Source organism: Rhinolophus hipposideros (genome assembly GCF_964194185.1).
Source record: "Rhinolophus hipposideros genome assembly, chromosome: 5".
Classification (NCBI taxonomy): Eukaryota; Metazoa; Chordata; class Mammalia; order Chiroptera; family Rhinolophidae; genus Rhinolophus; species Rhinolophus hipposideros.
This window is the reverse complement of record NC_138051.1, coordinates 61,545,692-61,559,229: the sequence shown is the minus strand read 5'-3', so window position 1 is coordinate 61,559,229 and position 13,538 is coordinate 61,545,692. Positions and strand designations below refer to the sequence as shown.

Here is a 13,538-nt window from a genome sequence, read left to right as displayed (position 1 = left end):
AGTTCAAGATATTACACAACACATTGCAGGGAATAGGGCTATCTGCGGTAGATCCCCCTTTTAATGAACAGATCAGAATGATACATCATGATTATTCTGGATGAGCCTGTGCCTATTTGACTGGGCTTGTAATTATCCTGTTTAGATGTAAATGTGTCTTTCTAAAGTGCTTAATTTTGTTTTTCTTAAACATTCCCTTTGATGTAAACATTCCCTTTGGTTTAAAATCTTGGGCTTTGCGCCTCATAACAGAAAACGGTAAAGGGGTCTGACCCACATTATATAAACTGTGCCGACGGAGGGGGAGATGGGGCAGGGAGGAATAAACCATTGTCTTACCCCAATACTAGTGGCTGTCTTTAAAGGACTCAAATGAAATCTACAGGGTACAGGAGCAAAAGACATAGGCCATTGGGACTCTTTAAGTTACTTTTTAGCATCTGGAAAGAAAGAATTATCCAGTACCAGAAGCTGGGGGACTGAGACTGCTAGGAATTAGAAAAGAATTAAGAAAAATAACTCGATCAATTAGTGATCAGTGGAACAGACCAGATGTTCTTGGTGGCAATACAGATTGCCCAATACCTACAACAGAAATACTAGGTTCTGTTGCCTGCTTAATGCCATCAATAAACAAAATATAATAAAATCTTGTGAACAACTGCTTATAAACAAAAGCTTAGGGAAGTCAAAAAAAACTGTAAGTACTTTTATACATCATTTCTTTCTGTCTTAAGTAACAAGAGCTAACATTACTTGACCGTGTCAGACCATGCCAGTTGCGTTACAGGTACTACTTCATTTAATAATCAAAACAACCCTGTGGGATAGTTACTATTATTATACCCATTTAACAGATGAGAAAAAAGAGGTTCAGAGAGTTCCCCAAGGTTACATCCTGGAGAATAGCGGAGCCTGGATTTGGACCCCTGAGGACCGACCTGAAAGTTCTCATTTTTACCATTACATTTCACTGCCACTCTTCAATGTCATCTTCAAAACACATTATTCTTTTCTGTAGTAATTTCAGTGAGCAATTTGTCACAATAGTGAGCACTTTTTTTTATTCTCTAAGATTACACATAAGTTTTTGCTGTTACAAGCAGTATCTCACTCAGGCAAGATATATTTTACTACCCATATGTAAAACGTCTGTCATTTTACCTGTTTTTCACCTTCCTAATGAGCCTAACTTGAAGGTTTGAGCCTTTTCTTGAACCATGAAAACATCCTTTCTCCTTAGGGAAACATGAAAGAAAATATCTATATCAATAGTTTTCCTTTGCAAGTATTTTGTTTTATCTATTAAATTTCTCAGTGAAATCATAATCCGACATTTTACAAAATAAGTGTTTCCAGGGGACCGCCACAGACTTCAGCATCAGAATTTCACTGTTGTTTTAGGTACAGAGACCGGATGTTTCCAGGGATATTTAAGGAATGATAACTTGGGAAGGGGGAGAAGGGGGAGAAGGGGGAGACGGGTGGAGGGAGGGGAAAAGTGTGTAGAAAAAGGGGGGAGACATAAAGGCAGGAAGAGGAAAAAGTCTTTTTTCAACATTTTCTTACAAATGAACTATTCAAAAAATATTTAGAAAGCAGTTCTTTGAAATTACGGTCCATCCTAGATCATTTATGGATCAATGAAACAATGAGTCAGGAGGGACCTCAAGATATCACCTATTGGCACTTATAAACCAAGGTCTCCCTGGAGAGTCCTAAAAGAGAGGGAGAGGAAGAAAAGGGAAAAGAGAAGTCCAAAGGGCTCTCTGTATGGGGCACCAGTACAGCAGACTTGAGGAAGCAAAGTTCTGCCTCCCTGGGCTACAGCTCCATTTTCTCTGGGCAGGTCTTAGTCTGTCTGTCTACAGCACACCTCTCTGGGAATCAGAAAAGGGCACCCAGTCCCTCCAGGCCCGTGGACTCACTGTTTGGACTGCAGAGAAGGGGGCTGAGACTGAGAGTCAGAAGCAGCTTGACTCTGCTGTCATCTGCTGTGAGACTTGTGCAAATCACTCAATCTCAAGGGACCCCAAACCCTCCACCTCTAAAAAACAATGGAGCTGGCTGTCACCTAAGGTCCGCTCCCTTTTCCCAATTCTCAACTGAAATCTGGCACTATCCAGTTGGTATATTCCAAACCGTGTCCCTGAAACACAAGGATTCTATGGATTGAGTTGAGCCTTTAGTGTTTTCATGATACTGCTTTTTTTTTCTGTCACATTTCTGAAGCATTTTTTTTTTCTCTTTTAATCTTAAGACGATACTCTCCTTTCAACTCCAAAGTGCTTGATTTTTCTTGAGCCACCAAAAGGTCATACCCGACATACCAACTCCAAACTATCCAAATGTCCATCAACAGAATGGAGCAATAAACTGGGTATATTCATTCACAGAAAAAAAAAAAAAGAAAAAAGAACTGCTATTTGGATCAATCTGGAATGACACTATGTTAAGCAAAAGACAGAAAACAGAACTCATATTTGATTTCATTTAAATGCAGTCCAAGAACAGGTTAAAACTAACCACTGCCAATAAAAATCAGAAGAGTGGTTACCCCTGGAGCAGGAATTCTGGCCGTAAGGAGAGGCTGTTGGGGGGGGCTAGTAATGTGCTGTCTCTTGACTTGGATGCTGGTTGCCTGGGTATGATCACTATTTGCTATACACTTCTGATCTGTGCATTTTTCTGGTGGTATGTAATTATTCAACAAGTTCAAGAAAATTAAGCCACAGACCCCTCACTCCAAAAAAGCAATGTAGTGAAACTGAACAGCAGAAGTGTAGGGAGGACAGCTACTGTAGGGAGAAAATTAATTACATTTCATTTAATGTAAACTAGACAGAAAACCTCCTGAGAAGTTAAAAAAAAAAGTAACATCATTCATTTTCTAATTATCTTCACCTAGCATTTACTTGATTCTTTTATAATGATTTCTTCCACATAAAACCATGGCAATAAGTTGTTATAAAATATTGCTTTTCCCTGTCTTCATATACATACCAGTACAACATAACTGCTCAAAATTCTATAACATGTGCACAAAGGCAAAGTTATTAGAAAACATCTAAAAATACCACCAGATAATCAATTTGGAACAGTGAAGTTCTAAATAGATACTTTTGGTCAGAAGTATCCCAGTTATCACATTAATGAAATGACTTGGATAATGCCCCAATCTTTACGTAGTTTCCTGCTATACAGGTCAAACTCTGATAGGTAAGGCCACAAGGGTGGGGAAAGCCATTCAAGAAAACGCTGTGCTACCAACAACCTCAAGGAGCTCCAGGAAACTCTGCCTTCTCCTTTGGCCTGTATTAGGTTCATCTGAGAATTTGTTTCAGCACCTTTTCCTCCTCCTCAGGTAATACAACCAGCTGTCAGATTAGTGATTTCTTTCCCCTTCCCAGTGTTCAATAATCCCTCTTTGATCAATGTGGTATACTGCGTGATTACTCCACTTGTTACATATAAAATGACAGTACACAAACTTGCACCAGAAGTATTTATACCACTAATCCATGTAAGACAACTGGAAGTACAGACTGCTTATTTTCACTCAAAACTTTATTATAACTTCAGCCATTACTTCTGTGGAGCTCCTTTAAGGATGGGCATCTATAGTTCTCCCAAATGGTGGGAGACTAATTAAATATTTGTAGAATCATCAGAGCTTAGACAAAAATGTTTTCAGTCTGTGAAAAAGGAAGTGGCCTGGGGGCAGAGGGAGAGGGGGGACACACAATCATAAGCATCTAGTCCCTGAAAACTATTTAACACAAAACCAGTAATTCAATACACACGAAGGCAAAGTTTCCAGGATAAATATCACTTAGCACTATTTACTGTTGTATATAAGACAAGATAAGGCACCTTAATTCTAATCCTTTTTTCCTCAGATAAAAAGATCTTATTCTGTAATTCCTACTTTTAAATAGAAAGTTCTCCCCACTTCAGTCTTGTTTTAAATACTCATCCTTCTAAGTTTAGATTTTCCTTGCAATTCACTGCCCAGTATTCTACTTCCTCTTTCCTCTCAAATTATCCCTTTAACTTGTTTCTACTTATTTTTATAGGCCCCCAAAGCCTCTTCCTCAGGATAATGTGCAATTCAAAAAGCCCTCTCAACTACCCCCTATATCAAAGTTTAACTACAGAGGCCAACAATAACATTTTTCCTGTTGAGTTTTAGGAAAGATACATTTTAACTAAAATTGCACCACTCATAAAATTCCTTCACTGAATCTTTCCCATTCCCCTCTCCTACACTCAATTGTTTTATACACAATCACAATGGAATCAAACTCCCAAAATGTATAATTATATAATCATACAAAGACTTCCTAAAATATATATAATAAAACATACTGGAATGTATATAATGAAAAAATACTGGAGTTTTCTTATGAATTCTGTGTGTTGTTTCTCGTTGGGAGATGGGCTAAGAGGATCACCGTACCAGGACCAGCTGCTGTGTATCACAGAAAACATACACTGTGTTCCAACGGGATTCTACTGAAGGTTGTAAACACACTTAAAACTTTTCTTTAAAAGAAGAGAGTTGGAATTGGCATAGCCAAAGCTTCTACGCTTTACCCACAGGGCACAGGGATACACAATACTAAATACCTCCCATTTCCCCACTTACAAAAGACATAGGCTTCATCTACGAGGCCAGGACATTTATGAGGTTTGTTTTAATGAGTAATAGGAAAAACCCATCTCTGCATAAATGCAGACAACTTTCTATTCTTTAGAAGACTTAAAACAATATTAAAATGACTTTAGGAAAAGCCTGTGAAATTTAGTTGTGAACTCAGAAAACCACTGAAAGGACAATGTGTGCATGCCATCTGGGATGCAGGCAGCCTCATCAACAAAAGGGAAAACTTGTTGAGATCATCCAAACCTAAAATTCACATACATTTTTACATCTGGACTGAGTTAATCTTTTCTTGGTACTGGCTTTCATGTAATAAAATAATTGTTTGCAGGTTTAACTTTTTTGGTAAACCCGTAGCCTTAGAAATAAAAATGTGCAATATCCAAGTTGAAAACTGTAAAGAATTCGTTTATTAATATTAAGTTAGTTGTAAGATGGGACTCTTACACTAAACTCTGAACCTGACAGCTCAGTCAAAAACAATTCTGTTTGAAACTTTCACTTCAAGCATCTGCCACAAAAGGCTATGCAGTCTATTATGTCATTAGTTCTGGAAGCCAAAAGCTTTATAAATGTAGTTAAAAGTGGAAACAAAGTCCAGAAACAGAAAAGCTCTACAACACGCCCCTCCCCAATTCAGCTAGCCCAACTGAATGAGTTTTTAAAAGACTTATAGCTAAAAGTTATTACTTAATACATGGACATTTTGCTTTCAAAAGCAGTGTCTTCATCCTGGCCCATGTTGTTTTCCTGGAGAGCTAGGAGCATCTAAAATCTTCAAGTCCAAATTATGCACTTGAAGCTGGTAGCTTACCCCTGTTGCCCCCCAAAAAGGAGGGGGTGAAAATAGATTTCCTGTCGCTTAAAATGTTTGGAGCACTGCAAGAGCTGCTTATTACTGTGGTCTATGAGTGTCAGATCTCAGGCATTCTTACAAGCAATTCAAGGGGAGGAAAATTAGTTCATATTACAGTCAGTCTGCTTTCTGGAGAAGATATCCTGCAGATAACTTGATAGTAGATACCCCCTGGGGGAGCCTTCTCATCTAATAATCCCAAAGGTCCATTTTAATATAAATATAAATCCAGTATGTTTACAAACATACTGAAAGAGAACTCAAATGTCAGCTGTCTCGTATTGTGGAGTATTTTCATTCTTAACATACTTTTATTTCTCAAAACCACACCCAAGGAAAATGATTAGGTGCTTGAAGTTTTATACTACAAAGAACAACAGCAAACCCATCTGTTTTCCTGCCTCTCTTTTCTGGTCTTCTCCCCTCCCCCACTCTCCATCCTGCAGGCTGTTTGTAGGTCTCGGTGAATGTTAAAGTTACTCTCTACAATGGTCTCAAAATGCTGTAGATCCTGAAAAACTTCTGGTCCTTTAACATTGCTGACCCTAAATTAATGCGCTGCTCTAAGAAGAAAAATCCAAAAGTCAAAGTCGTTTTTAATGACAGATGTATCACGGAAAATGTTCCCCACAAAGTTTTGATGCTGTGGAAGATCAACTCCCTGAAATCACAGAAAGGAAATGACTTACATTCTTGAAAAATGAAGCCACTAGCAGCTTTCTCCAGCAGTATTTTCTAATCCGTAAACTACACCCTGTGGCAACGGGAAGTTATTTTGTGAAAAATCTTAATTTAAATAGATGCTTATAAAACCAATAAACAAACATCGCTGGATCCCAGAGAAGAAGAGACAGAATCATACATGGAAAATCCAGCAAGAGCTACTTTTTCTGCGCATTCAAAAAAAAAAAACAAAAAACGGAAAAGCACAAGGCTTGAAGGCAAAAGCAACCCGAGAACGCTTGCTGAAGTTTTCCTTTCCCGCTGTGGGCAATGCACAACTCCTGAGGGAAATACTGGTAAAACAGATTTTTGCTAAAAAATGAAAACGAAAAGGGTATTTAAAAAAAGCTAATTATTTCTCTGGATACACAACTGCACAACCTGAAAATCTGCCAGCTTTCATTCCAACTTTAAAATGTTTATTTTGACAGCTTTCCATTTATTCATGCCTTTAAGAAAACGCCCTCACCATTTGGTGATACCATTCCGGGACTCGAGGTGCTGTTATATTCCCTATGGACCTCACACGGATGGCCCCCAGCTGTCTATACCTGACAGTTCCTGCCCATCCTAGAGGAGAGGCTGGTGGTCTCCTCTGCCCGGGTCCGGGCCTGCGCGCCGCAAGCTCCTCCAGGAACCCAAATTCTACAGGCCGCGCCCCCCACTCGCATCCCACGGAGGCCCCCTTCTGGCGCCGCCGAGCCCCAACTCAATTTCCAGCTCTTGGGACTAGGCACTTTCAGGGACGACGGGGCAGATGCTGCGCTCGGGTCCTTTCCCGCAGCCTGGCTGCCCGGCCCCAAGGCGCGCACAACAGGCGGCAGGCACGGCTCCCAGGAATGCAGGGCTCATGGGCTAGCTCCCGCGCCCCGTCACAGCTACGGGGCGCGACGGACAGGCGCCCCCAGAACAGTTCGCCGGGGATCACAGGAGAACCAAGCGTAGCACACTGAACCCGAAGGGGCAGCCCTCAGCCCCGGCCGGCCTCCCGCCCTCGCTGCACAGGCGGCCCCGGAGCTCCGCGCCTCCCCCGCTGCCCCGGAGCTCCGACCTCCCAGCCCAGCGTGGGCGAACTCTGACTCGCAAAAGGCGACCTACCCGCCCGTTGCCCGACGCCCAGAGCCGAGGGAGCGAAGAGAAGGCGAAGAAAGACGCGGAGAAGGAGTCACAGATTTCGCTGGAGCTTGCGACTTTCCCGAAACCCTCCCAAAGCCCCGTCCAGCCGCCGCCGCCGCCGCCGCCCGGCCGGCAGGGGGCACAGCGGGAGGCCGGGACGCGGTGGCCGGGCTAGGGGGCGGGTTGGGAGGCCCCCAAGCGCCGGGCTCTTGCTCGTACCTCGGAGAAAAGTCTGGAGCACTACGCGTTGGACTCAAATCAGCGCTCTGTCCCTTCCTGTCGGCGCCGCGCCTGCCCCACTCCACTCAGCCCCTCGCCCTGGGCAGCTAGGGGAGCGCTCGCGTCGGCCACGCCCCCCGCCCCCGCCCCCGCCCCCCTCCCCGCCCCCTGAGGCTCCGCCCCCCGCCCGCCGGAGGTAGCGGGGGAGGCATCCGAACCCGGAGAGCAGAGCGCGGAGATCGCAACCGCACGTGGAAGGCTTGCTGGCCCCGCCCCGGACCCAACCAAGCGTCTCGCGGAGGGGTGTCTCGAGTCAGAGTCCGGTGAAAGCGGAGGGAACCACCACTCCCGGGTCCAGAGGAAGGACGTAGAAAGACACTGCGTAGACCCCTGCGATCTAAGCCTTCCCCCGCGCGAAGGAGACGGAGGCACGAGGCGACACTGTCAGCTCCTCCGCTCTGGCCCAATGGCCATCTTGGACTCCCGGCCCCTGCTCCCCTTGATCGTTCCCTTCCGATCCTAGTCGGTCAGGCCGGGGGCGGCTGTTTGGCTTTAGCATCGTCTTTACTAATTGGAAACGACGGAGGGGAGGCCACTTAGAGGAGGCGGTCCCGGTGGAGGAGGCTTCGTGACTCCTGGCTGCCCGCCTATCCTGTTCCGCACCCACCTGTCCATTTGCCACTCGGGTCGCGGCGCTCTGGAGGGTTTTACACTGGGTGGAGGGGGCGCCGCCGAGGTAGCCAAGCCTCCCCCGCTTGCTCTGCCTCTCCACTTGTTCAGGTAGACGCAGCTTCTATCTGCGGAGTCACAGACACCTCAGAAATTATACATGCCCGCACCAGATGGTGTCCGGAGAGGACGGTGGATGATGCAAAGGGCCAATGGAAGATGTTTTTATGATACTGAGAATCGAGTCAGGAGAAAAGGATCCTTTGCCACCTTTCGTTGTTGAGTCTGGGGAAGGGGCGACTTACGCCCCTACCGCCAGCCTGCACCCACTGGGAGCTGCTGCTGGGGACGGGAGAGGAAGGGAGAGAAACCCAGACTCTACCTGGCCCCCAGGCCCGCGATCCACAGAGTTCTCACTTCCTGGGCTTCTGCCCTCCTAGGTCTTAGGCTGGACTGCTGACCCAGTGACTCCTGGCGGGGGGGTGGGGGGCAGTAATGCCCCACAGGGTCCCTCAAGGAGTGATGGGATGTATGTTCTGGGTATGACAATTGGGTGAGGAGACAAGGAGGCAGAGAAGGACCTGGGAAATGACACTACCAAAATCAAATTTATGTTGACAGAAGCCAACCTAAAATTGCCCTGCTCCTTTGATCCAAACATAAGTATGTAAAGCTAGCCATTATTGTTTTAAAGTATGCCAGTCTGTGTGCCCTTTTGCTGGGCAAAAGAAATTCAGTTTTGTGTTCATTAGAGCTGAAGCTCATTTAGAATAGTTGTCTCATTCACAGCTTTTCCATTTGGGAGACATGACATCAGAACTGACTATTACGAACAGTGATCTTTTATCTTTTCACAATTGGTAATAGATTCAGAGCATATTTCTGATAAAGTAGAGCAGTTTCTAAGGATACTGCGCTTATGATATAGTCATGACTCCATTATGGAAAGAACAAGAACTATGTTTCAATGACTGCCTTTTCAATTAATTGCATTTAATTAATAGATTAAATTAGAAATTGGTTAACAATGTAGTCATTTAAAAGTGGAAGACTGCACTTTCCCACTCATTTTTATCTTTTATATGCATTCAAAATGAGTGCATATTGAACACTAGTTGGTAAGGTCTTAAATTAACCTGATGCCTAATGAGATAATCCAGCATTTCATATGTAAAGATGAATGAGAAAAATGAGTAATATATTGCTACCGTATTTCCAAAAAACAAGACCTTGTATTAATTTTTGCTCCAAGACACATTAGGGTATTTTCAGGGGTCTTATTTTTTTTCATGTACAACGATCTACATTTATTCAAATACAGTCATGTCATCTTCTGGAACATTGTCATAACGTACTAAATGTACCTGTCTGGCTGACTATCTTAACGGGCTTATTTTGGGGGTAGGTCTTATTTTCGGGGAAACACTATATTTGGAAAACAGTTCCTAAATCTGATTTCTTTTTCAGGCTTTGTATATAAAAATCTAGCAGATAAAGAACAACATATTGTTAGATTATGGAACATTGCTGCAATGTAAAATAATTAGGTAACCCAAGGAGCAAAATATTTTAAACAGCGTTTTTTTAAAAAACGTATTTAAGATTGGATTTGTTATTTAGAACTAGACTGCAGCAAAATTTACTACGTTAATTTTTTTTTTTTGAATCATAGTGATCACATTGTAGAGATAAGGAAACAGGAGGAATTGAGAAAGGACACTACCCAGTTATAATATTTTGTGAATACTACATTAAACATAGATTCTTACATAATGCTTAGTAAACTAAGTACTGAAAAACTCTTAAAATCAGTTATGTAAACACCTGAAACATAAAATTCTGAAAGGATTGCTTTGGAAAAGAACACATAATCCACTTAAGATAGAAGTAGAGCTGAGAAAGAATGGATTATTTTAGATATTTATCACAGGAAATGTTTTTCTGTGTTTATTACAGTAAGGAATGTAATTTAGTAGGTAATCAAAGCTACATTTTGTGATTCTTTTTTGATGTTCAGATATAGTTTTATTTTCATTGGTATGAGATATTTTCCTAAATATGAGACAATGCCCATCGGTGAAACATAATCCTAAACACATCTTAAACTGTTACTTTTTCCATGGCATATAAATATTATCATAACTACATTTTTGCTTTTGGTTTTCTTAGGAAGAAGTTATTCATTCCAAGAATGTGTTGAGTACTCCCATATACCAAGTGCTGGGTTGGACTCTGGGATTCAGAGGTAAAAGTATTCCTGAATCTTACAGTCATTTGAGGGACCAGGAGTAGGAGCGAACAGTTACAATATACTTTAATGCTTTGTATGGTAGAGGTATGCAGGAGGAATAGTGGAAAGGCTTAGCACCTTCAGGGAGGACATCAGATACCCTCTGTCAACTGAGATGAGAAAGATGAACCAAGGTTAGCCTGGGAACAAGTTGGGTGAGCTGGTGGTTCTCAAACATGTCAGTACATTGGAATAACCTGGGGACTTCCAAAAACTTTTGATGCCTGTGTCCCAGGCATGTGGTTTAATTGGTCTGGGATGTGGCCTGGGCTTGGGAATGTTTTCAAAGTACAATGGCCATCGCCTTATTTTGTAATTGAAGAGGCTTATGCTTTGGTGGCTGATATTTACACATTTTAGTGTAAGGAACACAATTATATAGAAAGTGAAGAGATGTGAAATGCTGTAATTCACAGTCCTTTACAAGTATTTTCCAAACACTGGAATAGAATGCTGCAAATTAAGATTACTTCAATATATTAGAAGGAAAAGAAATTAGTTTTTTTTTCATCTTTTATCTGTAATTCAGGGTTATTTAAGACTCAGAGTATGTTTTAATGCTGAAATACAAGTTTTAGTCAGAGAGAAAAGTCAGTAATCTGACATATTGGCTTTTAAAGAATGCTTTCCCAAAATTAAATACTGTTCATTCTGGCTGAAGGTCATAATAAAGAAATTAGGTTCATTTTTCCTTTTGGTAATTACTAAAGTTCATTTAAAAAGCAAAACCAAATACATTTTAAAGCAATCAAAATAAATAAGTCCTACTTTAAGGTCTTAAATGTATTTAGCTAACGTATAGTACTTTGGAAGACAAAATAATTGCATGTAGAAATTTAATAGTGTGGTGATGTAGTTCTGGTGTTCAGTGCCTAACACTTAAACCGCACCTGTTATTCTCAGTTGGTATATTACTGTGTTCTGTAAAATAAAAACACCAAAAGAGATTTTAATGCTCAAATAAAAATCAGAATTGATTATCAGTCATTTAATCCAGCTGTCTCATTATTGTGCACCCCAAGCCCCTTCCCAGGAATACAAATAATTATTTGCAGAGGCAACACAGCACAAGGGTTAATAGTATGTATTAGGCTGGTGCAAAAGTAATTGCGGTTTAAAAGGTTAAAAATTGCAAAAAAATCGCAATTACTTTTGCACCAACCTAATATCAATCTAACTCAGGAAGATCTGCCTTTACCCAGATTAGAGACACAAAGTTGGAAAAATTAAACTCATTAAATTCTGCTCTGTTGGCCATCAAATTTTGAGAAAATGTTTAAAAATAGGACAACTTGATTATCCTGGAACAAAGTTTGGTTTTAAAACAGCATGTGAAAATTCACAGGTGACATATTTGAAGAGATGCTTTCTTTCCATTCACCACAAACATCACTTTCTAGTTACTTGAGGGCTTGAATACTTGAATACTCAGACAAAAGGTTTGATGAGACTGGGAAGGCCTGGCCAGCCCCTGCATTTAGGGACAATTCTAAATGGTGTGGCTAAGGTGTTAGCTGCACCAAGTAGGGTAACTCAACACAGAGAATCACACTGAGGTCTTGGCATTGAAAGGCAGAGTGTCACAGGCAGTGCTAGGCTGAGGGATACTGCTGCTGACTAAAATATAGTGAGGAATTTAGTGTGAAGAGCACGGTGAAGAATACTGAGAACGGGTAGAAGGGACCTTGTACAGGAAAATGTCTAGTAGAAGGGAAGAGACAAGAGGTAGATCCCCCGCCCCCTACAGTTGAAAACTTCCTGATGTATGCCCTTTATGTGTTTATACAGTGGGCCGCAAAGGTCCCAGAGCAGTTTTCCAGCTCAGATTCCTTGATTACTCTCTGAAAAGCTGAAACAAAACATTCCTACCCTCCAGAGGTGGGAGGCAACTCCCACCACTCTCCACTGGGAGAGATAGATGAAAAAAAGAAGTAGGAATCTGGTGATAGCTGGGTAGGTCAGAGTTATGGCTCAGGCATGCTCTGATTATCTTTATCTGAGATAATGTTCTAGGAGGAGTCCCTTTCAAACACAAATGATAACATGGATGCCACCGAAATTCTCCTCAGTATTTTATGACATCTTATCAATTGTTACCTGAGACACACTGACCTAGAACAGGGGAAGATGTGAACATCCATCCCCCAGAACACAGGCTTACAGCCTGGCCAATACTGGCTTTCTTGAGAAGACCAACATAAGTTCCATTTATAAAGAGGGTTTATGAAATCTGCCTATTCTGTTTTAATTGTGTTACCGTGAGTAGCTTGCAACTTAACAAACATGCCCTTAAGCTTGTTTTTAGTTGCTTAAAAAAGAAGGATGAATAAAAGTGCAAATAAGATGTGCTAGTGCTGGCATTTCATAGGAAGTTCTTCACTAAAGCTAAAGGACTGTTTTGGTGGGGTCTCCAGGGGGACACCCTACCCATCTGTAGTGGTTGGGATTTTGGTTATAACACAAGGGCTTAATGTGCTGGTTATATTAACTGGTTGGATAAAAGGGAAAAAATATTTAGGAACAGCCCCATTAGAGTCCTGTTTTCCTCTCACCTGATCCTAGATTAGAACAAAATCTCCATTTCACTCTTGTTTGGCTTGGCTGTAGAACCAAATGCCAGAAAATCTTAAGAAATTCTTCCACAGGCAAGGCAGTTGTTACATTTTTCTTTTTCAAGGGTAGCCTAATATATCTTTCTATTAGCCTAAACAGAATTCTTGTGCCCTAGTTCTCTGAAAAAAGAACACTGGCAATCAGACCATGGAGTTTGAATTGAAAATCAAGGATTGTGCGATTGTACTCAAAGGACCTCAGCCCCAGATGTTTAGTTTTGACAGGCCTGGAGAAAAAAGGGCTGGGTGAGCATTCTCTTAAGTAGATCTAGCTTTGAAGGTTAAGACCTTTCTCTGGGGGGTATGGGAGGGCGGGTTTAGGCCTCCTGAAATATTCTTTCTTTTGAAAACTTCATTACGTATTTGTGATTCATGTGTGTGGTTAATCCA

General features: G+C 41.8%; 1 protein-coding gene across 9 annotated transcripts in view; it reads right to left on the bottom strand.

Annotated features, from left to right (window-relative positions):
- Positions 1-7,735, bottom strand: part of FRMD6 (FERM domain containing 6) — a 73,325-nt gene extending 65,590 nt beyond the window's left edge. For 2 of the 9 annotated variants that reach the window (XM_081047753.1, XM_081047754.1), the window contains exon 1: positions 7,341-7,661. The gene's annotated coding sequence lies outside the window, so the exon portion shown is untranslated. Of the gene's footprint in view, positions 1-7,340 lie in introns of all 9 variants that reach the window. The other 7 variants (XM_081047748.1, XM_081047751.1, XM_081047752.1 and 4 more) reach the window with 7 other exon arrangements.
- Between the last annotated feature and the right edge of the window lie 5,803 nt (positions 7,736-13,538).